This window comes from Gorilla gorilla, chromosome 12 (genome assembly GCF_029281585.2).
Source record: "Gorilla gorilla gorilla isolate KB3781 chromosome 12, NHGRI_mGorGor1-v2.1_pri, whole genome shotgun sequence".
Classification (NCBI taxonomy): domain Eukaryota; kingdom Metazoa; phylum Chordata; class Mammalia; order Primates; family Hominidae; genus Gorilla; species Gorilla gorilla.
Window position 1 is genome coordinate 68407941 of NC_073236.2, and position 26590 is coordinate 68434530.

The 26590-nt window shown below is 39.6% G+C and overlaps 1 protein-coding gene across 6 annotated transcripts in view; it reads right to left on the reverse strand.

Annotated features, from left to right (window-relative positions):
- Positions 1–26590, reverse strand: part of ZNF638 (zinc finger protein 638) — a 152377-nt gene that overhangs the window by 82785 nt on the left and 43002 nt on the right. The window contains exon 1 of one of the 6 annotated variants that reach the window (XM_063695811.1): positions 14372–14493. The exons of 3 other annotated variants lie outside the window; for them this stretch is intronic. The gene's annotated coding sequence lies outside the window, so the exon portion shown is untranslated. Of the gene's footprint in view, positions 1–14361; positions 14494–26590 lie in introns of those variants that run through there. 2 more of the 6 variants (XM_063695812.1, XM_055378074.2) reach the window with 2 other exon arrangements.

A 26590-nucleotide genomic window follows, 5' to 3' on the forward strand; every position in this document is an offset into this window, starting at 1 on the left:
ACATTTATAGAAGGTTAAGACAACTGCCCTTGACAAACTGTATTCTCCACAATACTAGAGTACTCTAAGAGTGGTCTTCTACAAAGATGTTGCCTGGCCAAGAAAGTTTGAAGGCCACCATACTTGCCTTTTAGAGGGGAACAATGTCTATTAGCATATTAAAGTCTATGAGAGGCCAGGTGAGGTAGCTCACTCACGCCTGTAATCCTAGCACTTTGGGAGGCCAAGGCAGGCCGACTGCTCTGAGCCCAGGGGTTCAAGACCAGCGTGGGCAACATGACGAAATCCTGTCTCTACAAAAAAAAATACAGGTGGCTCACACCTGTAATCCCAATACTTTGGGAGGCCAAGGCAAGGGGACTGCTTTGAGCCCAGGAGTTCGAGGCCAGCCTGGGCAACATGGTGAGACCTCATCTCTACAAAAATGAAAAAACCAAGCATGTTGGTTTTTTCCAACTAGCTACTCAGGAGGCTGAGGTGGTAGGACTGCTTGAGTCCAGGATGTCAAGGCTGCAGTGAGCTGTTTCCACCATTGTACTCCAGCCTAGGTGGCAAAGCAGACACTGTCTCAAAAAATTCATATAAATAAAATATCTGCCTATGACCTATATGCCAAATAACATATCTTCAATGGTTAAAAAAAAGTAAGCATTATGTTGCCTTTTCTTTGTGAATGAAATTTAAGGAGTATAATGGTCACCTCTTCTCTGAGGTGGATGCATTCCAAGATCCCCATGGATGCCTGAAACCATGGATGGTACTAAATCCTACATATACTGTGTCTTTTCCTACATATCCATACCTGTGATAACGTTTAATTTATAAATCAGCTACAGTAAGAGATTAACAATAAAAAATAATTAAAATATAGCATAATAAAAGTTATATGAATGTGGTTGCTCTCAAAATGTCATTCTCATACCATACTCACCTATTTCTGGACGGTGGTTGACTACAGGTAACTAACTGCAGAAAGTAAAGCCACAGATAAGGGGAGACTACTGTATACTCATATTTCATTTGCACAATTTTCACTTTTAATTAAAAATGTTAAGTACATTTTTAATCATTTAGCAAAGTTTGTCTTCTATCATTCATATCCACTCCAAATAAAATGTTTTAACTAAAAGGATGCTTGTTATTTATACTTCAAGCTTTCTATTTATAAGGTATTATAGTTTCCTTTGGCAATTACATAATTCTGAAGCCTTATTTTTTGAAATGTAACTTAGGTGCCCCACCAACAGCACTTTTACTTTGTCACTTAACTTTTATGTCCTTCTCAATCAATTCAAGGGAATAAAATTCCAAGATTAAGTATCAGGCCATTCAAGACAGTTTTTTAAATGCTAAGTACTCCCAAGAAATTTTGAGAAAGTTTTCTTAGCAATAAATCTAGAGAATAAGTTCAAATTCAGCCTTTATTCATACAAAATAATTACTGACATCATTGTTCTAGGTAAGGAAGGACCAAAGATATTACAGCCAGAACAGATCTCTCCTTCATATAGCTAACACTCTACTTTTTAAGATGGAGCTAGTATCTCATGAAATTAGGGTAACCAAAATGATACAATATATAGTTAGAAATCTCTTGAAAACTTCCCTTTTCATGCTTCTGCAATTATAAAAGCTTGCAGAGAGACTGGAAACTGGTCAAATAAACTATAGTACATCTGTATTTTCAGCATCCACTGGCAGGTCCTTAGAACATATCTCCCTCAGAAAAAGGGACACTACTACGTAAAGGCTTTTAATGACCAGAATCAGAATCCATACAAAAAAGATAGGAAAATTCTTCTGGGTTGGAGAGAGTTTCAGAATTTGGATACTAAAAGTAGAGGGCAAGCTGTTAATTTTTTTTTTTTTTTTTTTTTTTTTTTTTTTGAGATGGAGTCTCGCTCTGTCGCCCAAGCTGGAGTGCAGTGGCGTGATCTTGGCTCACTGCAACCTCCGCCTCCCAGGTTCAAGCAATTCTCCTGTCTCGCCCTCCTGAGTAGCTGGGACTACAGGTGCGTGCCACCACACCCGGCTGATTATTTTTATTTTTAGTAGAGACGGGGTTTCACCATGTTAGCCAGGATGGTCTCCATCTCCTGACCTTGTGATCCACCCGCCTCAGCCTCCCAAAGTGCCGGGATTACAGGCGTGAGCCACCGCGCCTGGCGGCAAGCTGTTAATTTTAACAGGAGATGGTGTGATACAACAGGAAAACGTGAGTTTTTTTGGTGGGGAGAGGGGAGCAGAAAGCAGAAAATTCAAATTCAAACTATAAGAGTCTGTCATCTACTTGTCAAAAAGGTCTATGACCCAAAAAGGTTAAGAAATTCTATTTAGGGGTGTCAGAATCTACATTTTTAAGGCCTCAATTCACATGGTTAGGAGACAATCTAATCTCTCTTCTATTCCATTTAATTTTTAGCTACTGGCTCTTCTACACTACTACATGCCTAATGCTTTCTACTCGATCATCACTTCCATACATCTCAATTTTGCTAAACACTGATTTTTGTTGTTTCTGTTTTACTTATTGGCAGGCAGGAACATTTAATTGGGAATGACAGTAGGTCACAAATTTCCTTCTTACAAGTTTCCATCTAAATCCTGCATGCCACTGTGGGGTGGGGTGAGGAGATACATCCTAACAGACCCTTCTTTTTCCCCTTTTTGTTTTTAGTGGAAAGGAGTAAGTTCAGAATTATTCACTCAATGTATTAAATATCTTCTGAGAGCCTAACATGACAGTCACCAGGCTACTTCCTAGTTTCAAAGCCAAATAAAATACAGTTGCGTTCCTATAGCCAAAGTGCCAACAATCTAACAGAAAAAAAACAAATTTCAGTAAGGTTTGTCAGTATTATAACAAGGCTGAGGTATCAGAAAAGGATTTCTGGAAGACAGAAATGCTTGAATTGAGTTTTGTAGGATGGCATCTTCTACAGTTTTGAGGAAACTAGTACAAATGAGATTTCAAATAACAATGTCTTACTAAACATGTTTATCAAATTTTCAAAAATTTGGAGTATCCTAAAGTCTTTGGATAAAATACTGTAAGACAGTTGTACTGGAAATGATAAAAAGTAAATTATAACTTATTAACTACATATTTCTGATAAAGGCATAATATTCAAGACAAAAAAAAAAAGCTTCAGCTAAAACATCAGAATCTTCGCACCCTCAGGACTATTTGATAGACGTCAGCTATGAAGACAGAAAAAAAGTGTTAGGAACCAACATCCCTTATGCCATATGTCAGCTACTGTTTTTAGTGGCTTTTTGAATCCTCTGCTCTCTGTACACCAATTCCCTTACCAAATTACCAAGACACACACACACACACACACACACACACAAATCTCCATTTCTAACTATAAAATTCAGTGTATTCCTGTCAATACTTCTCGTATGTACTTTTCTTTTTCCTCTCACCACCATCATCATCCCAATGCCTTTTCTTTGGTTATTATAAACTTTAAATCTACAGTTATCTATGTAGATTCACAGATGCACTGGCAAAAAGAGGCAAAAGTTACAGGCTCAAGTGCTTAATGAGTAAAATAATGTGTCTGAGATTTTCTTTAAAATAATCTGGGCGGAGGTGAGGGAAAGAGTGAACATGTGTAGTGGGGCAAGGGGCGGCGGTGGTGGTAGATGAAGGGAATTTGATGAAGCAAGACACGTAAAAATACTGGTTGTGGAAGCTGAGTCCCTAAGAATTTATCTGTGCTTTTTTTACATTTCTGAAGATTTCCAAAATAAAAAGTTTAAGTCCTAAATATTAGTATGACTTTTTTTTTTTTGAGACAGAGTCTCACTGTCACCCAGGCTGGAGTGCAGTGACACAACCTCAGCTCACTGAAACCTCCACCTCCTGGGTTCAAGCGATTCTCCTGCCTCAGCCTCCCGAATTGCTGGATTACAGGCGTCTGACACCACGCCTGGCTTTTTTTATTTTTAGTAGAGACAGGGTTTCACCACGTTGGCCAGGCTGGTCTTGAACTCCTGACCTCATGTGATTCACCCGCCTCGGCCTCCTAAAGTGTTGGGATTTCAGACATGAGCCACCATGCCCAGCCGGTATGACACTTTTAACAAAACAAAAAACGGGAAGAATAAAAAACCACGAACATGAGTTAGTGAAGATGACATCATTCTTCTCAATCTAACATTATCACACCAAGGTCTAACAAACGCCAAATCAGTAACAAGCTGATTAACAAGCAATGTATAAATAATAAATTCAGATTTAAGTCTAAAATCATTTTAATTATACCCTATACCCTTCCTTCCCACTTGACTTTTTTAACTATTACTAAACAGTTTGATATTTTGCTCTTTGTTTCGTTCCACCTTTTGGTGGAAAACATTAATTTGTAAAATTTAGAAAATAAAATTAAGCAAAACAAGCAAAGTGATCTTGGTAAGAAACCTCTAAGAATTAGGTTATATCACAATGAAGAAAACAAAGCCTCTGCCTTTTTAAGATAATGATGTAACCTGAAAACAGTGTGATAAGAAACAGAAACTAAACAAAGGCAAATTTGGCATTAATACCTGGAAAACCACCAAACAAATTAAGACAGCCATTATAAAACCTTTCTCCTTTAACCCCAGGAGCTCTGGTCATAAAGAGGTTCGTTCATCGGAAGATTTATGGACAGTCATCTTATGAAACAAATAACCTGGAAAAATGAGAGTTGAGATCAGGGTTCTTAACTATTAACTTGTTGGGGAAAAAACTGCAATTAAGTAGCATTAACCCTTTAAAATAAATGTTTTATTCCTTGTTATGTAAATAATGTGTGCTTGTTACAGAAACAATAACAACCTGCAAACAAAATCCTTACCAATAAAACCATCACCCAGAGTAAATTAATACTCTGGTATAGTTTCATCTACTTTAGTGTACGTTCATGTACGCATGATGGGGGGGTGGGGTATATCAAACATTGTACAACATTAGAAGTATGCTATTTGCTCTTTTCAGTTGACATTTTATTTTTCTAAATTTACTATTTTTCAAAAACTGGATACTTAATAGTGACAAAACATGATGAACCTTTGAACTGTTTTAACAAGTAACTAATAACTCTCATTTATGTCCTTTTAAGAACTAAAACATACCACTGTAAAACAAGAAATATTCAATATAACGTCAACCATAAAAATTCTTTCAGAAACATAGTAGAAACTGGGTTCTTGAGGAAGCCATGATGAAACGGCTTGATGAATTGAAAAGATAGCGCTATTAGATCCTGTGAGGTATTTCTGAGATCTCCAATACCACGGACAATCAAGAACTGCCTATTATTTTGACGCAGTCTTTCAGAAGGAAGGGAGCCCTTAATTTTCTTTACAGATATGGGTAGACTTTATCCAAAACCATCATCAAAAATCAATCCATCAGATAATGGCTCCATCAGACTTATAAGGAAAAGATTTATATCAAACACCATACTTTAGGACTTACACTACTTTAAAGTTTACAAAGCACTTTAAATATTATCTCGTCTGAGCTTCACAATGACCTTAAGAGCAAAGGAATTCCAGTTCACACATTAAGTAAAACACAGCTAGGAAGTAACAAGATTAGAACATCTCCCATTGGTGTTCTTTCCATATACCAGATACATTAAGTGTAAATCTACTTTATAACTTTATTTCTAATCATAAAAAAGCAATACAGTTTCAAAATCCGCCCCCAAAAAAGAAAAACCACCCTATAACATGCAGGAAAGAAAAAAAAGTATTCTATAATCTTCCCACAAAGGGAAAACTACCACTAACATTATTTTTCTAGACATACACCCATATATCTCATTTGATACTGCTTTGTTAGAGCACTGTTTGTCTCAGACTATATAAATTCACTTTGGTACTTAAGAATGCAGTTATTACAATGGGTAGTTAATAGAAGAGGCTGATTGTTTATTCAGCTATAAAAACTAACATGTCATTCTGTGCTTTCCTGGTACTCAATCTGCTGATCTCTCCTACCACGCAGATAAAGCCACTCAGCCAACTTCTTTACTATTAGTCTTTGTCCTCTCTTGTCTCACAAAAGGTATGCAAGTAACAATTCTGAGGGTGCCACAAGTGTTGACAGAGAGTACCATGTTTCACGTTAAAATGCCAAAATGTGGTGCCTTCAAAGAAACAGTCAATGAAACAAAGCAAAAATAAGCAGAAAATTAGAAACGTTATTTGGCATCATGAAGGGCAACACCAAATTTCACTACTAACTGCAAGGATTGATAAACACCATGATTTCAGATTTGAAAAAAAATGGAAAACCGCTAATGCACAATGTTAAGAGATCTCCATGAGAACCAGGCATTAATCCCATATAGCAATGATTTAATATTGTTATCAATTTCAGGAAAATGATTTTTTGATAAATGGGCTGTTGTAAGATATACCTTTTTATTTCTTAGGAGCATGTGACCTGCATACGTAAACAGGCCTCTAGAGCACAACACTGTATTTATTGTAAATGATGCTCCCCCGCAGATGTGCACTGGTGGCCTTGCTCTAAACACTCCTAGTAGGTATAACAGGTTAGCCCAAGAGAAACCACCTTACCCAAGTTGGAACAAAGAAATCTTCCCTAGGATTTTTTGTTAAACTAGAAATGAGAAAAGTGGTAGATGTTTCTAAAATTCAAATGCTGTTAACAGCCCTATTTACTGCTTTACTGAGAAACTGCACCATAAAACAACAACAACAACAAAAGCCACTGGAACAGAGGTAAGCAAGACCAAGAAGTAAAGACAATAATGAAGGTATTCAATATCCAGTCCCAATTGTTTCTGAAGCCTAACTCATCCTTGCCCTCTCTGCCATTTGGTTATTTGCTTTTCTTCATGGAGTAACATGGCCAAAAAATGTTTCCATTTACCTAAAGTGGGTTCTAAAATCTTCAATTAAATATACCTAAACTGGCCAGGCACGGTGGCTCATGCCTGTAATCCCAGCACTTTGGGAGGCTGAGGAGGGCGGATCACCAGGTCAGGAATTCAAGACCAGCCTGACCAACACGGTGAAACCCTGTCTCTACTAAAAATATAAAAATTAGCCGGGTGTGCTGGCAGGTGCCTGTAATCCCAGCCACTCAGGAGGCTGAGGCAGGAGAATCTACTTGCACCTGGGAGGTGGAGGCTGCAGTGCACTGAGATCGTGCCACTGCACTCCAGCCTGGGTGCAAGTGAGACTCCGTCTCAAAAAAAAAAAAAAAAAAAAAACCTAAACCGACTAAATGCATTAAAAGCCATAAGCCTTAAAGTCTTTACAAGTGCAGATGAGCATACAGTATGCCATCTTTTGTGTTAAACAAAAAAGGAAAATAGGAAAACATACATATACCTCTTTATGGTTAGCACAAAGAAACAAAGGAAGAATAATACAGAAAACGATGAAGCTGGTAATCTGTAAGGGGTAATGGATAGAAAGGATTGAAGGGATATGGTGATGTTATTTCACGGAGCATCTTACTATACAGTTTTAACCTTTGGAAACATGTTAACAATTTACATATATTTTAAAAATCAGTAAGGATGGGATGGAGAAAAATATCTAACACTGAAAGCAAACTAATCCAATCATATTTCAAATGCATGCCACAATACATTGAAGGGGAAAAAGAAAACTAATCCAAGAACTTATAAACCACTATTCAATTTATGTACCTCACAGGAGGCCACACCCCGAGTGTTAGAGCCCCCCAGGAAAATAAATAAATAAAAAACGATTTATGTACCTCAGTTTTGATGGAGCTAAGGGAAAGAGAAGAATAACGAATTTTCACTCTTTTTAGTAATTTTATTTTTTGTAGTGGTATGGATGAAGCAATTCTGAAACTACTTTAGATACATCATAAGTTTGAGCAAGTAAGTAAATGTTTTGATGGTGCTAGGAACTTAGGGCTTTCATTGTGGAAGACAAGAAATACAAATAGGAAATAGGAGAAAGCAAGAAAGAACTGAAGAGTAATAAATTATCAAACACTGGAAAAAACAGAGTCCATAAATACACAGCAATAAATTAATCAATGCGGAAGAAGGGAAGCTCTTATAGAGTGCTGAGTACCTACTAGTAAATGTAGAATAACAGTTGGAGTAGAAAATCATTTTGCAACCATCATAGTAAAGAATGGTTCAGGTAAGAATCATGAGTGGGTGTTACAGAGGTAAATTCTGATGAATAGGATATTTGCATGGTCTTAAAACGTCTCTCCACAGATTAATTCCAGGGGGAATGGGGGGAAACAAGCACTTTAACCATAGCATATGCTCACACATAGTATCATGCATGAAGGGCAAATGGAAATGGTGAATCTCCAGATCTGATATCCTGGGGACATAGCATTAGTTACGCGATTTTTCTGCCCAGGGACATATAATCTACATCTAATCAAGAGGAAACATCAGATAAATCCAAAATGAGAAGTGCTCTATTAAAGAGAAAAGCAAAGCAGATTGTATTCTTCAAAAATGTCAACTTCACAAAAGATAAAGGCAGACTATGGAAATGTTCCAGACTAAGGAAGATTAAAAAGACATAACAACTAAATGCAACATCTGATCTTAGTTTAGTCCTGCACTGGAGGGGGAAAGAAAACTGCTATAAAAAACATTATTGGGTCAATTGACAAAAACCAGAATACAAATAGTAGATTGAATAATTTTATAGGCTGCACATTGGCTCATGCATGTAATCTTACTACTTTGGGAGGCCGAGACAGGTGGAATGCTTGAGCTCAGGAGTTCGAGACCAGCCTGGGCAACGTGGCAAAAGCCCATCTCTACAAAAAATATAAAACGTAGCCAGGCATGGTGGTGCGCGCCTGAGCCAGTACTCCCAGCCACTTGGGAGGATCGCTTGAGCCCAGGAGGCAGAGATTGCAGTGAGCCGAAATCACTCACTGGACTCCAGCCTAGGTGACAGAGCCAGACACTTCCTCAAAAAAATAAAAAAGGATTTTATAAATGTGAAACTCATTGAAGTTGGTAACTATGACTGTGAAAGAAAATATTTTTAGGAAATACACACTATTTAGGGATAAAGGACCACAATATATGCAACTTAATGTCAAACTTTTCGGGAAAAAACCATATACGCAGGAGACAGGGAACTCCCCCACCACCTGTCACTTAAATTCATTCAAATATAGTTAATGGCACAATATTTCATGTCCAACATTGGACTATGTGATCTTCTTACTGTATACAAAGTAAAAAAAAAAAAACTATAGGCAATATGGCAAGAGGCAGAAAACCTGCAGTATAATAAAGAGCATCAGCCTTAAACACATTTTTGGATTTAGCCCTTCTTTTCTACATCATGTTCACTTCCTAACTATTGACTGTTAGCCTATTATGCAATCCATAATAATCTAATCTTTGGGGAAATTTCCACTGATCTGAAGATACCCACCCTGCTAGGAGGGGTGCCAGTGAATGACTTCATGCAAAATTAGTTAACTCCCATAAGTAAAATTTAACACTACTAATTCAGCTTTAGAGAGGTAGTGCAGCACAGTCTTTAAGAACTTAGACCCTACATTCAGTGTTTTAACTCTGGTCCTGCTGCTTGCTAACAATGTTAACCTGAGCAAGCTGGTTAATCCAAGCCTACTTCATCCTGTGAAATAACTCTGGTCCCACTGCTTGCTAACAATGTTACCCGGAGCAAGCTGGTTAATCCAAGCCTGTTTCATCCTGTGAAAATGAAACGACAGTACCCATTGGGAATGCTGCTGTGAAGATTAACTAAAATTGTAAATCCTGACATGCAACAGGTGCTCAAAAAATGCGTAACAGTAAACAAAATGCTTAATACGTGTTTCTTCCTTTTAGTAAGACTTGAGTAATTTTTGAAAATTATATTAGACATAGGAGTTAATTGCTTACATCCACCTTTCTTTCAGTATTTCCTATATTGAGATCTAGCAATTTGTTTAACAAGCACTTGTGTTTTTTTGGTTGTTTTTTTTTTTGGAGATGGAATTTCACTCTTGTTGCCCTGGTTGGAGTGCAATGGCGCAAATCTCGGCTCACCGCAACCTCCGCCTCCTGGCTTCAAGCGATTCTCCTACCTCAGCCTCCCGAGTAGCTGGGATTACAGACACACACCACCACCCCAGCTAATTTTGTATTTTTAGCAGAGACGGGGTTTCTCCATGTTGGTCAGGCTGGCCTTAAGCTCCCGACCTCAGGTGATCCGCCTGCCTCGGCCTCCCAAAGTGCTGGGATTACAGGCGTGAGCCACCGTGCCCGGGCCTTATCAAGTACATTTTTAAAGTCACATCAAAATTCATGAATTCAGATGCTGATGAAGCAAAAGATTATCTAAATAATGTATAAAAAGCAAAGTTTTTCTTCAAGTAAACTCTAAGAAAAGGTAGGTGGGGAGTTTATAGACTTGAGAGTTATCAATCGTAACCAATTATAAATGAATTACGAACATTAGTTGGATCCTGACTCCAACAACCTTTACCACATATGCATGGGGGTGGGAGGTAGTGAGTTACAACTGGGGAAATTTGATATCTGTCTGAATATCTGATATTAAAATTAATTACTCATAGTTACTGTTGTTTTAGGTGTAATATGCATGTTTTCTTCTAAACACTCTAGAGAAAATTCTGAACTATATATTGAACTGATAGAAGCATTTATTTAAAAATAAGCAAGTAGAGATGAAACAAGACTGACCATTAGCTAGATAGTTGAAACTGGACAGGCACATGAATGAATTAGTATCATTCTCTCTACTTTTGTATATGTTTAAAATTTTCCATAGTAAAATGGTTTTTTTTTTTTTTTTTTGGTAAAAATATTTAAAACAAAAGTTGGCAAGTTTTACTCAGCAGAGACAACAGGCAAGTTAGCTAAAAGTTTAACCGACTGTGGAAATAAGATAGGAAATTTTTTTTAAAACTTGAATGAACAATAAATATATTTTGGTTCAAAAGAATTAAAAAATAACCCAAAATATATGTTCCTCAGGGTAACCATTAAGAAAAAAGGCTGGGCGCAGTAGCTCACACCTGTAATCCCAGCAATTTAGGAGGGTTAAGGTGGGAGGATGGTTTGAGTCCAGGAGTTCGAGACCAGCCTGGGCAATACAGCAAGACCTTGTCTCTATAAATTTTTTTAAAAAAGATTAGCCAAGCGTGGGGACGTGTGCCTGTTGTCCCAACTACTCAGGAGACTGAGGCAGGAACATCGCTTGCACCCAGGAGGTAGAGGCCGCAGGGAGCCATGGTGGCCTTCGAGAAAGAGTGAGATCCTGTCTCAAAAACAAAGCAAAAAAACATATGTACGTTAAAGCTATTTCTCCTGTTTCCTGGACTTTCTTTTCAAACCAAAACCCTTGTTATTCTTAACCCTCACCGGAGTTTTTTTTTTTTTTTTTTTTTTTTTTTTGAGACGGAGTCTAGCTCTGTCGCCCAGGCTGGAGTGCAGTGGCGCAATCTCGGCTCACTGCAACCTCCACCTCCCGGGTTCACGCCATTCTCCTGCCTCAGCCTCCCGAGTCGCTGGGACTACAGGCGCCCGCCACCACGCCCGGCTAATTTTCTATTTTTAGTAGAGATGGGGATTCACCGCATTATTACAGTTGTGTGTTTTATTTCTACATCTCACCTTTTCCTCACTCTTTTTCCTTTCCATTATTTTCTCATCTTCTATATACTTATTTTCCTTCCATTTTAATTTTCCATCACAAATTTCAAAACACTCAACAAAGTTAAAGCAATTAAGAGTAGATAAGCTGGATACACATGAGGGCTTATTAGCTTTAGCCACAAACATAATTACTTTCAATTTGGAGAGTCTCTAAAACCACTACATTGCAGCATTCATTAGCGCCTGTTTCCTTGCAAAACAGCCCAAGCTGTGTTACTGGGTACCAATACTGGAAGTACTGTTTCTAAGTATATAAGGCATTTTATTAAGGATTTGGACAAATTTAGTCCAAACCTTAATCAGTATACATTAAGGTACAGTGGAAAGAGCATGATTTAGAGTTCAGGCTCTGGTGACTACCAGCTGAGTTCATTCACTCAACATCTGAGCATCTAATACATACCAGGCACTGGGAAAGATACAAAGACTAACGTAACAATCATATAAATGGTTACAATATATATTGATAAGTTCTACAAGAGAGGCATGTAAAAAATTTATAGAAGCACAAAATATTTTAATAAAAGTTAGATTAGAGGGCCTTTCAACTCCAAAATTCTATTACTCTAAATCCTTTTAAGCCGTTTAATTAGAAGAGAATACCCACAGATTATAATTTTCTATCAAATGATGCTGCCTAAGCACTTCAATTTTTAAATACAAGTAACAGCTAACATTAAACACCTAGTATGTGCCAAGGAATACGAGCTTTCCATACACTGTCTCACTTAACAGTCACTCACAAAAATCCCAAGCAGGAAGTAATAATGTCACCATTTTAGAGATAAGGAAACAAAAGCTCAGAAAGACTAAAATAATTTACCAAAGTCTCACACATACTGAGGAAAAGGGAGATGTGAATCCAGATCTTCCGATTGCAAAGCCTATTCTCTTTCCACTAAACTACCTGTCTCATTTTCTTCCACTACATAAAAACAAAATTTCCAGCGATCACCTACTTAAGAGCACCCAAGAAAAACCCTAAGATAGTCAAGTACAGTGATGACTTTTTTAAACTACAGTACCAAAACCTTTTTAAACTAGAGTACCTGCCGTATACACCCTCCAAAACAAAATGCAAAAAAAGATTACAAAACAAATACAACCAATATACAATAACTATGTGACCATAAACACATTATGAAAACTAGTTAATAAAAACGAATAAGATTTTGTGATTTCTTCCAACTGTTATATTTACCCTTTCTTGGTTCCAAGACAAATAAATCCCCAAGAAAGGAATGGCCCAGCATATTTTAATGTATAACATGCTGGGACGCCCTGTAATTATTTAGAAGTACATACTACAAAATATGGAGTAAAAATAAAATATAAAATGCTGTCAAATGAACTTTTTTAAAAGATGGCAACATAAGTCCACTAAGTCTCGAATGTCTAATCATTAACAAAATTTAAAGCTATTTGAATGTCATTTACATGTTTGTTTTTCTCCGAAAACTTCCTTAAATTCACCTTTTTTTTGGTCAATCCTTTTCTCCAGGTTATCAATTTTTAATTGTAAATCTGAACCAGCAAGCACAACATCCCTGAAAAAATAATCCTTTACAACAAAGGAGGGGAAAAAGCAAAATTTTTTGTGCACAATTCCAGAGCTCGTTGGAAAAAGTACTTGAACATAAATCGCTGGATCCTGGTGACAAGTTTTTCATCGGGACTCCTTTAGACTACTACAATTTCTGGTCCTGGCCCCCAACTTCGCCTAAGGGCAAATTTTAAGATTAAGAAAAATTAGCTTCAGGTAGCCTTCACTGTCTAGCTCAATCAATGATTTTGTAATACTGAAGTATCCCTCATTAACAATTACCTCAAACAACAAAAGATCTATTTCAAACGTTCTCAAGGATTCCAGTCTGTGATATATACATTCCCCCTTCCTTTAAGAGAACGGGGCCCAAGCTAAGAATCACACAAAAACAATTTACTAACGTTCTGCTTTCACAATTCCTCTGAGAAATTTGGAAATACTGTTAGGTATCACAACCATTTATGAGTCCTCAGTCTCCCACAGAGGTGACATTTTCTTTGGTTTCATACCTGCACTACGCAGCACAGAACACCAGCCCGGAAAAGCCGCTGGATCCTAACATTCCCTCCTTCATCCCGACACCCCCTCCCCAACCCCAAACACAAACACGCTCTTCTCTCCACGCTTCTTGCACAATGTCGCTGGTCAGAGGGCTCGGCTCAAACTCCACCGCCTCTTCGGGCCCGACGGGAACGCTTCCTCCCTGCTCGGCGTTCCCTCACCACCGCTTCCTCGGCTGTCAGGCCCAGCGCAGCCTCGGCAGGCCCGGCGCTGCTGGGGAAGGGGCCGCCTCGGCCTCGCCAAAGGGCTCTTCACGATCCTCGGCCCAGTGCAACGGCGTCAGGCAGCTCTTCTCGAGGCAGGGTCCTACACGAGTACCCGGACGGGCCCTCCCGGGTAGCGAAGTGAATAAACGACGGAGCAGGGCAGCACAGCACAGCTTCCCTTCCCATCCCGGGGGTCCCCCAACCTCCTCCCGCCCCCGCCGTCTGCCCGCCGCCATTTTGTGCGGAGCCGCTGCGACACAGATACAATAGTCGGCCCGGATCTCACAGGAAGGGCTCAGGACCCCCACGATACCGGCCTCCGCCTTCCAACCCCCTACTCCCCACAGGGCAGCGGTCCTACCTATGCCTACCCGACTAACAGCTGGATCCCATTCGCGCCCCACACAGTTTAGCACTCAGCCTCCAGTCTCGACGCCGAAAATGCTACCGCCTCCAAAGAGCTGCACGCATGCGCGCCTCCCAGCTCCTGCGAGCCCTCATAGGCTCCCGGCGCCTGCGTACCGCTGGCACCGCGCTCGCCCGAAGCCCGAGAAGAGCCGGGCGGAGCGGGCTCCCGGAAGGGGGCGCTCCCGCGTGGTGGCGGCCAAGGCGCCTGTGGCAAAAAAAAAAAAAAACTCCAAAAAAAAAAAAACTCCAGCGCCGTCTTCACTCTTTTGCTGGTTCTGTGCCTGTCCTCTCCAAACCGCTCATCCTTTTAAGACCTATATTGTCTCACTTCCTTCATGAAGTCTTCCCTGATCATTTGTGCCTTCAATAATAACATTATATGGCCAGGCGCGGTGGTTCACTCCTGTAATCCCAGCACTTTGGGAGACCGAGGTGGGTGGATCATCTGAGGTCAGGAGTTCGAGACCAGCCTGGCCAACAGGGTGAAACCCCGTTACTAAAACCACAAAAAATAGCCGGGGACGCGCGCCTGTAGTCCCAGCTACTAGGGGGTGCTGAGGCAGGTGAATTGCTTGAACCCGGGAGGCGGAGGTTGCAGTGAGAGGAGATTGCACCACTGCACTCCAGCCTGGGCAACAGAGTGAGACTCCATCTCAAATAATAATAATAACATTATATTATAACAGGTTATATTCGCGCGTAGCACGTTAATATAATGCTTTGTATGGTCAAGATTTTGCCCGCTTTTATCCTGTCACCTTGCACCTTTTGATCCCTATGGCAATGATGTGTGTCATAGCTACTCAAAACTGTAAATTAGAATTCAACCAAAGCTTATTCAGCTAAAACTTTAACACTCTGAAAATCCTTTTGTCATTTCACAATAAAAAGCCCTATCTGTGTGGTAGATATTTGTAATCCCCATTTTACCCATGGAAAACCTTGGGATGGCAGACGTTAAAGAACTGTGTTATGCAATGTTTTATCTTCTCCAGGTGGCTATACTACACCAATATGAAAACCCAGTCATTGGACAAAATCTGGTAAAGCTACAAGCCCTGCCATATGCATACCACACAAATCACACCACCCACCCTGAGTCTCACACATCGGTTTTACCTAGCACTCAAGCAAATGCATTTCTTTTATTCACATTAAAACAAGCATTTGAAAGACTAAAAAGAAAAGTCGTTTTAAAAAGATATCTTATCGGATTTTCATTTCAAACCAAAAATCCTGCTAGGGACAACAAACCAAAAACAACAAAGAAAAAGCCAACAAGCTCCCCCTAAACACCAAATAACCCATGTTAACATTTGATAAGTTTCCTTCCATACATTTCTTTATATTCATACAAACACATTATTTGCATGTAACAGGAAATGTTTTCTTTTTTCACACATTAGCTATTTGCTTTTCTGATTACTGACATTTCTCCAAGTAAACCATATAATCCTTTTTAAATAATTGTATAATATTCATAGTATAGCTGCCTCAGCAATTATTCAGCCTGTTGTTGAACACTGAAGTTGTTTCCAGTCTTTCTGCTACTGCAAACACTGCTGTATACAAAGACTTACCAAATGATGCTTTAATTTCTAAAGGCTAGAATCATCATAGTGGGAATGCTAGATTAAATGTATATGTGTGTACATACATTTAATTTTAATAGGTGTTGTAGGAAAACTTCCCAAAAAGTTTCTACAAAGTGTCACTTCCACTAAATATGTAAGAAAATAGGCAGGGCAAGGTGGCTCATGCCTGTAATCCCAGCACTTTGGGAGGCTGAGGCAGGTGAATCACGAGGTTAGGAGTTCAAGACCAGCCTGACCAACATGGTGAAACCCAATCTCTACTAAAAATATAAAAATTAGCTGGCTGTGGTGGTACACGCCTGTAATCCCAGCTACTTGGGAGGCTGAGGCAGGAGAATCACTTAAACCCAGGAGGCAGAGGTTGCAGTGAGCCGAGATCACGCCACTGCACTCCAGCCTGGGTAACAGAGTCAGACTCTGTCTCAAAAAAAAAAAAAAAAAAAAAAAAAAAGAAAAGAACCATTTCCCTACAAACTCACTTCTTTCTCAAACCTGAAATACTTTAAATATCATTGGACTTATCTGTTCTTTAAAGTTTGAAATAATTCACCTTTGAAATATCTTGTTTGGTGCTTTTTCTGAGAGTTGTTCTTCTCTAATTTTCTCTTGATACTTTATGATATTTAGTTGGATAAGAATTTCTCTCTCTTCCACAATGAATTTGGTAATTCATATTTTGCTTGAAAAGCATCCATTTCATCTAGATTTTCAAACATTTCCCTAGAGTTAGGCAAAGTAACTTATGAAATTTCTTTCATTTCCTTTATGTGGGCCCCTTATATATGGCTTTATTTATTTGCACAGCACTTATCACCTTCCAATATACCAATAATTTATTTGTTTCTTCTCCATCTTCCTCCACTAGAAATGTAAGCTCCCTGAGGTCAGGGATATTTGTCTGTTTTCTTCACTGCTTTATTTCCAATACAGAGAATGATAGTTGGTACGCAGTAGAAAATCAGAAAATATTTCTTGAAAGAATGAATGACTCTGATGGTGTGTATGTGTGTGTGTGCGTGTGTGTGTGTGTGTCACTGTCAAGCATCTTTTCATATCTACTAGCCAGGTGTATTTCTTTCTTTTTTTTTTTAAGTCTCCATTTAACTGTTTTATCTGCTGCTAATAAATTGGCAACACAAAGGGGCCGAGGGTGAACTCCCAGCCAGGCTCCCGTGCCCAGGCTTTGGCAGGAGCCATGTGTATTTCTTCATTTAAAAAAACTCCTTTTCATATTCTTTGTGCATATTTCTAGTGAAGTGATTGTCTCTTATCAGGAGGTAGCTCTCACTATATATATTTGTCAAATATGTGGCAATTAGTTTCTCCTCACTGAAATTTTGTTTCTATCTTTTGCTATTATAAACTAAATGTTCATGAAATCAAATCTATCAATCTTTTCATTTATGACTTCTGAGTCTTCTTTTCATCCCACTCCCTTGAAGCATACACACCCAGAGATTACACAAAATTCTCCTGAGTTATCTAAACTTCACAGTTCACAATTGTTCACTTTTGTTTACAACCTCACAATTTTATTTTTTACATTTAGATGTTTAATTAATCTAACATAATTTTTATGGTATGAGGTAGATCTAGCTTCATTTTCTTCCAAATGAATAAAGGCAATCATGAAGGTTCCAGTTGTTAAGTAAACCATCCTTTTTCACATAATTGAAATATATCTTCCCCTTAAAAAGCAAATAAAAACTATTTCGTTCCCATGTATAAAAATGGATTTATGGCTCTTCTAGTCTGCTTTAACGATCTATTTGTCTACCTCTGAGTCAGGGCCATTTCATTAACTGAGCCAGTAAATATGTATTGTTTATGTTTTTATTTTCTGTATATTATGATGTTTGACATCTTATTAACCTTTCTGGCTGGGGAGAAATTGCCACTCCTGGGACTAGCCAATTCTTAGAGAAGGCAAAGTCCAGCCAGGAGCTTGACTTTGATATGCAAACTACCAATTCAGAGCCATCCTCCTCTATCTGGCAGGTATACCCCAGGAGGCAATATTCCTCTGCCTTAGTCATCCCAGGGTCAGGTACCAGGCAACCACAGACCACTCCTATAACTTAGAGCCTGTGGAAATGTTTCAAACTAGCCAGTCCTGAGCTGTTTACCCTGATCTGTCTTCCCTTTCCCTGAGAAACTCCAATAAAGGCCTTGGCCTGGGCTCCTCCTCCTGCCACTCGTTCCTGCCCCTTCTGCCTCCTGACAGACTTGGGTGTTTCCTCATGTGGCCCTGTATGGCAGAGCGTGCCTCCTGCTTTTAGGACCTGGGAGCATAGTAAACTTTGTTTCCCTGAGCTTCTCCTGGAACTCCTCTTGTGGCCGCACCTGACTGACCCTTACATAAAAGAACGCAGAACAAAATATTACTTGAGGGTGCACTCTGTGCCTGGAACTATTCTAGCCATCAAGGAGTGAGTAGCAAACCAAAAGGCAATACTCACTCCTGCCCTCATGGCACGTACAGCCTTGATCAAGGAGACAGACAATTAACAAGTACATTTATAGTATGTCAGATGGTGACAAACGCTATGGAGGAAAACAAAGCAAGATCAGGACACATAACAGAGGCTGCAATTTGAAATGAGATGGTCAAGAAAGGCATCACTAAGAAGGCAACATTTGAACAGAAATCTGACAAGTGTGTGAATAAGCAGTATAGAATCTAGGAGGAAGAGTATTCCAGGAAGAGTGAAAGTAAAATGTAAAAGCTCTGAGGTGAATGCCAGCTTGCTGTACTTGAGAAAGCAGAAAAGCCAAAGAGGCCACAACAGCATAATTAAGAGGGGACATGGGAGATGAGGTGGAGGGGAGCTGGAAACACTTGCTGGATTAGTGTGCTAGGGCTGCCGTAACAAATCACCACAAGTTGGGTGGCTTAGACAACAGAAATTAATTCTCTCCATTCTGGAGGCTTCAAGTCCACAGTCACGGTATCAACAGGTTTGGTTTCTCTTGACATCTCTCTCCTTGGCTTGCAGTTGGCTGCCTTCCCACCGTGTCCTCACATGGTCTTTTCTCTATGCACATGCATCTTCCTCTTCTTATAAGAACACTAATCATATTGGATTAGGGCCCCACCCTTATGACCTCATTTAATCATAATCACCTCTTTTAAAGTCCAATCTCCAAATACAGCCACATTCTGAGGTGTGTGGGGAGTTAGGACTTCAACACATAAATTTGGGGAGGACAAAATCCTGTCCATAACATAGGCCATTTTGAAGGCTTTGGTTTTTTGCTGTGAATGAAACAGGAAGGTTTTGAGCAAAGGAGTAACATAATTTGACTTACATTACATTGAATGTTTACTCTCTGTCATTGTTCTAAGAACTAGAAGATATAACAGTTATCAAATATCTGCCTTCATAGAATTTACATTTTAGTGAAAGAAATAATAAACAAATACATAATGTGGTAATGTAAAATTTTAAAAAATACTGCAGTTAGGGGGAAAATGATGAGGCAGGGGCTGGGGAATGCTTTAGATAGAGTAGTCAGGGAAATCTCAGATAAGGTGACATCTGAGCAGAGATATAAAGGAAGACAGGGAAAAGACATGTAGATATCTGGAAGAAGAGTTTCCAAACCAGAAGAAACATCAAGTGCCAAAGCCCTGAGGCAAAATGTATTTCAGGACTAACAAGAAGGCCAGCTCAGAGGAAGAATGAAGAGGAAGGATGAGATGAGGATGAAGAGCTATCAAGGAACCAGACCACACAAAGCCTTACAGGCCATTTAAGACAATGCATAACACTGAATAAAAAACTGGATTAGAGATCCCAAGAGTTATCCTTCTAGCTCCTTCGCTGATACTAACTTCACTGGATTTCAGATTTCTTACATGTAAAATGCGGGAAGAAAGGGTACTAAATTAGCTTTTCCATAAGATGTGAGTCTGGAAATCTATAAACTGAAAAATGCTCACCAATTTATGGCATTCCTCAGAAAATTTCTTTTTTATTTTTGTAGACGGAGTCTCACTCTGTCACCCAGGCTGGATTACAGTGGCACAATCTCTGCTCACTGCAACCTCCAACCTCCCAGGTTCAAGCAATTCTTGTACCTCAGCCTCCTAAGTGGCTGGTATTACAGGCATGAGCCACCATGCCTGGCTAATTTTTGTATTTTTAGTAGAGACAGGGTTTTGCCATGTTGGCCAGGTTGGTCTCAAACTCCTGACCTCAGGTGATCCGCCCACCTCGGCCTCCCAAAGTGCTCAGATTACAGGTGTGAGCCACCGCACCTGGCCAGAAAAATATTTTTTATCTTAGAGTCTACTATATCCAAGCTTTTATGCCTTGTAGTCATGTGGATTATTTCAATAAATCCTCATTCCTATCTAAAAATGTCAATATTCTTGACAAGGAAAAAAAATCTATCCTACTGCACATCATCTTCTTCCAGAATTCCCCACCTTCTTCCCTCACTCACTCTGTTGTCTGATTGGCCAGACAACAAGCATTGAGCAGCTCTATCCAGAGCTCAGCTTCTGCCTGCTCAGCACAGTCACAGCTCAATGCCTGATTAGAAAACAGAACAGTCATCACAAACTTTGTTAACATAAATGGGGCTCTGTCTCAATGACATAGAGAATCTCATCACCATTTCAGCTCAAGTGCAAGTATCCTAATAAATAGGATCTGGGGGCAACCATGGCCTTTTTGTATTTAGAAACTAAATCTAAGAATTGGGATAGATAAAGGGCCATGATGAAAAGTATGAGAAATCCCAGAGTCATTTCCTGTCCTGAAAAAGGACAAAAATATCAAGAAAACTTGATTCTAACTGATCCTTAAATTTTGGAGACTATAAGGTGCAACCAGACATAATATATGGAGACGTTCAGAAACTCAAGAAAACAAGCAGTTATTTTTCTGAGTTTTAATCAAAGATAATGCAATGGCAAACAGAAATCAGTTTGTCTCTTCTTGTTAAGGTAGTTTTAAAATATGTTCATCAATTTCTTTAATACACTTCACTTCAAGAGGTGGAGCCTAATTCCCTTTCCCTTGAATGTAAGTCAGACTTAGTAAATTGTTTTTAATGAAGATAATGTGGTGGAAGTGATGCTATGTGACTTCCAAGGCTACACCATAAAAAGGAGAGCTTCTGCCTGACAGTTCCTAGCTCTTGGATTACTTACCCTCAGGAAAGCCAGCTGCCATGTTGTGAGAACATCCAAATAGCCTGTTAAACAGAAGCCCATAAGGCGTGCCAAGGTGCAGTGGCTCATGATTGTAATCCCAGTACTTTGGTAAGCCTGTGTGGAGGGATTGCCTGAGCCTAGGAGTTCAAGACCAGCCTAGGCAACACAGCAAGACCCCATCTTTACAAAAAATTATTTTAAAAATTAGCCAGTCATGGTGGCTTATCCACAGTCCCAGCTACTTGGGAGGCTGAGGAAGGAGGATCACTTGAACCCAGGAGTTCCAGGCTGCAGTGAGCTATGATCACACCACTGCACTCCAGTCTGGGTGAAAGAGCAAGGCCCTGCCCCTTAAAAAAAAAAAAAGAGGAAAAAGAAAATTGCCAGCCATTTCAGTGAGCCACTTTGGAGACAGAACCTCCAGCCTCAATTAAGCTTTCAGTTGACTATAGCTTAGGTAGATATACTCAAAGCAATTTCTTGAGAGACACTGAGCAACAACTGCCTAACTAAGTTACCTCTGAATTCCTGACTCAGATGATGATAAAAAACGTATATTGTTGTTTTAAACCATTAAGTTTTTGGGTAATCTTTAATACAGCAGTACATAACTAATATACTTGTTATATGAAGACTATGAAATCAACTCATTATAACCATGACTCAAAATCATTGTACATCAATCAGTGGAAAACAAGCTGGGATTTAGAAACAATACAATTTTGACTTGAGTCCAACTTAAGCAATATTAATAATTAGTTTCCTCAAGCATAAAATAATAATCCTTTACCTGCAGGATCATCATCTTATGAACCTCTTACCCTGATAGCACTGTGTACACAGTCTACACACTAGCTACAAAAGCAATTCAAGATATGGAAAATCATGGCAGACAGGAGGTAGGACGAGACTGCAGCTCCTACTTGGACGGACAGAACAGCGTGTAGAGACTTACATCATGAACTTTTGCTCCAGAATGACTGCAAGAATACATTAGGAAAGCCAAGAGAATCCACAGACCCTCTGAAGGAAGTGGATTGCTCCTGCAGGACCCCAGAGACACCTCCCCAAATCCTGTGAGTGCTCAAACTGTGGAAGTGGGAAAGGGAGATCATCTGCCCCCAAACACACACCCCCACTGGGGAACCTGAAGGTCTGGATTATGGGAGAAGATTCTGACCTTACCTGGAGCCAAGTCTATTTAGAGAGCCAAATGAAATACAGGGGTAGAGGAAGCAGCAGGAAAAGCCCTATAGGCTCACTGGGTCCCCCAGCAAGTCATTTCTGCCTCGCCTCACAGGGGTCCTTGAGGAGGGCTGCCAGAGGCACGGGGAAAAGGCCACAGGGAAAAGGAAACCTCCAGCTGAACTTTGTAACAAATTGAACCAATCAAGAAGTCTTCTGGCCAGAACACAGGCTAGGACATGAATCCAGTGTGCAGACTCCACAGGCGGGGGAAGAAGGAAAGCCCTACTTACTTCTGCAGCTGGGAGGCAGGTAGCCTGGGGCAAGTTCTCAGGCCTGCTCGCCCACTGCCTGGAAACAGACTCAGTGCTGTTGTGGGGAACACAGTGAGAGTGAGACTGGCCCTTTGGGTTGTGAGGGAGCTGGGTGAGGCCTGTTACTGCTGCTTTCCCCCAACTTCCCTGACAACCTGCATGACACAGGAGAGGCAGCCATAATCCTCCTAGGAACATAACTCCATTGACCTGGGAACCTCACCCCCATCCCCACAGCAGCAGCATGCTGCAAGACTTGCCCAAGTAGAGTCTAAGCTCAGACACACCTAGCCCTTTCCCCACCTGTCATTCCCTACCTACCCTGGTAACTAAAGACAAAGGGCATATACTCTTGGGAGTTTTAGGGTCCCTCCCACCATCTGTTCCTCCCCATACTACCACAGCTGATGCTCTCTTGAAAGCACCACCTCCCAGCAGGAGGCCAACCAGCACAAAAATAGTGTACTAATCAACCGAAGCTAAAGACCCTCACAAAGTCCATTTCAACCCTGCTACTTCCACCAGAGCAGGTACCAGTATCCATGGCTGAGAGACCCACAGACAGTTCACATCACAGGACTCTGTGCAGAAAACCCCCAGTACCAGCAGGGAGCCTGGAAGACTTGCTGGGTGACTAGATCCAGAAGAGATACAACAATCACTACAGCTCAGCTCTCAGGAAGCCACATCCCTAGGAAAAGGGATCCCTAGGAAAAGGAGAGTACTACATCAAGGAAACACTCATGGGACAAAAGAATCTGAACAACAGCCTTGAGCCCTAGACCTTCCCTGACAAGACCCTACCCAAATGAGAAGGAACCAGAAAACCAACTCTGGTAATATGATAAAACAAGGTTCTTTAACACCTCCCAAAAATTACACTAGATCACCAGCAATGGAACCAAACCAAGAAGAAATCCATGAGCTACCTGAAAAGCACTCAGAAGGTTAGTTATTAAGCTAATCAGAGAGGCACCAGAGAAAGGCGAAGGCCAATGTAAGGAAATTTTTTAAAATGATACAAGAAGTGAAGGGCGAAATATTCAATGAAATAGGAGGCATAAATAAAAAACAATTAAAACTTCAGGAAACAATGGACGCACTTATAGAAATGTAAAATGCTCTGGTAAGTCTCAGCAACACAATCGAACAAGCAGAAGAAAGAACTTCGGAGCTCGGAGCTCGAAGACAAGGTTTTTGAATTGACCCAATCCAACAAAAAGAAAAAAGAGTAAGAAAATATGAACAAAGCCTCCAAGAAGTCTGAGATTATGTTAAATGACCAAACCTAAGAATAATCAGCATTCTTGAAAAAGGAGAGAAATCTAAAAGTTTGGAAAACATATTTGGGAGAATAATTGAGGAAAACTTCCCTGGTCTTGCTAGAGAACTAGATATCCAAATACAAGAAACTCAAAGAACACCTGGGAAATTCATCACAAAAAGATCATCACCCAGGCACATTGTCATCAGGTTATATAAAGTTAAGACAAAGGAAAGAATCTTAAGAACTGTGAGGCAAAAACACCAGGTAACCTATAAAGGAAAACCTGTCAGATTAACAGCACATTTCTCAGCAGAAACCCTACAACCTAGAAGTGATTGGGGCCCTGTCTTCAGCCTCCTCAAACAAAACAATTATCAGCCAATAGGCCAGGCATGATGGCTCACGCCTGTAATCCCAGCACTTTGGGAGGCCTAGGTGGGCAGATCACAAGGTTAGGAGTTTGAGACCAGCCTGGCCAACATGGTGAAACCCTGTTTCTACTAAAAATACAAAAATTAGCTGGTCGTGGTGGCACATGTCTGTGATCCCAGCTACTCAGGAGGCTGATGCAGGAGAATTGCTTGAACCCAGGAGGCAGAGGTTGCAGTGAGCTGACATCGCAGCATTGCATTCCAGCCTGAGCAGCAGAGTGAGACTCCATCTCAAAAAAAAAAAATTATCAGCCAAGAATTTTGTACAGCAAAACTAAGCTTCATAAGTGAAGGAAAGATAAAGTCTTTTTCACACAAACAAATGCTGAGACAATTCACAACTACCAAACCAGCACTACAAGAACTGCTAAAAGGAGCTCTAAATCTTGAAACAAATCCTGGAAACACATCAAAACAGAACCTCTTTATACCACAAATCTCACAGGACCTATAAAACAAACAAACAAAAAAACCCAAGGTCTACAGACAAAAAATGAAACAATTAATGAACAGAATGGTACCTCACATCTCAATACTAACGTTGCATGTAAATGGCCTAAATGCTCCACTTAAAAAATACAGAACTGCAGAATAGATAAGAATTTACCAACCATATGCTGCCTTCAAGAGACACACCAAAAGCAAGCAGGAGTAGATATTCCTATATCAGATAAAACAAACTTTAAAGCAACAACAGTTTAAAAAGACAAAGAGGAACATCATATAATGATAAAAGGCCTTGTCTAACAGGAAAATATCATAATCCTAAACATATGCACCTAACACTGGAGCTCCCAAATTTATAAAACAATTACTAATAGACCTAAGAAATGAGATAGACAGCAACACAATAATAGTGGGAGACTTCATTACTCCACTGACAGCATTAGACACGTCATCAAGATAAAGTCAACAAAGAAACAATTTAAACTATACCCTGGAACAAATGAACTTAACAGATATACAGAACACTGTACCCAACAACCGCAGAATACACATTCTATTAAACAGCACATGGAACATTCTCCAAGACAGACCATATGACAAGCCACTAAATGGGCCTCAATAAATTCAAGAAAATTGAAATTATATCAAGCACTCTCTCAGACCATAGTGGAATAAAACTGGAAATCAACTCCAAAAAGAACCTTCAAAATCATGCAAATGCATGGAAATTAAATAACCTGCTCCTGAATGATCACTGGGTCAAAAATGAAATCAAGATGGAAATTTAAAAATTCTTTGAACTGAACAACAATACTGACACAACCTATTAAAACCTCTGGGATACAGCAAAGGTGGTGCTAAGAAAAAAGTTCATAGCCCTAAATGCCTACAACAAAAAGTCTGAAAGAGCACCAACAGACAATATAAGGTCACATCTCAAGGAACTAAAGAAACAAGAACAAATCAAACCCAAACCCAGCAGAAGAAAGGAAATAACCAAGATCAGAGCAGAACTAAATGTAATTGAAACAAAAAAATACAAAAGATAAATGAAGCAAAAAGCTGGTTCTTTGAAAAGATAAACAAAATTGATAGACCATTAGCATGATTAACCAAAAAAAAAAAAGAGAGAGAGAAAATCCAAATAAGCTCAGTTAGAAATGAAAACGGGAGATATCACAACTGACACCACAGAAACACAAAAGATCATTCAAGGCTACTATAAACACCTTTATGTGCATAAACTTGAAAACCTAGAGGAGATGAATACATTTCTGGAAAGATACAACCTTTCTAGCCTAAATCAGGAAGAATTAGATACTCTGAACAGACCAATAACAAGCAGCAAGACTGAAACGGTAATAAAAAAAATTACCAACAACAAAAAGTCCAGGACCAGGATTCACAGCAGCATTCTACCAGACATTCAAAGAAGAATTGGTACCAATGCTATTGACACTATTCCACAAGATAAAGAGGGAACCCTCCCTAAATCATTCTATGAAGCCAGTATCACCCTAATACCAAAACCAGGAAAGGACATAACCAAAAAAGAAAACCACAGACCAATATCCCTGATGAACATAGATGCTAAAATTCTTCACAAAATACTAGCTAACTGAATCCAGCAACATATCAAAAAGACAATCCACCATGATCAAGTGGGTTTCATACCAGGAATGCAGGGATGGTTTAACATATGCAAGTTAATAAATATGATATATACCACATAAACAGAATCAAAAACAGAAATCACATAATCGTCTCAATAGATACAGA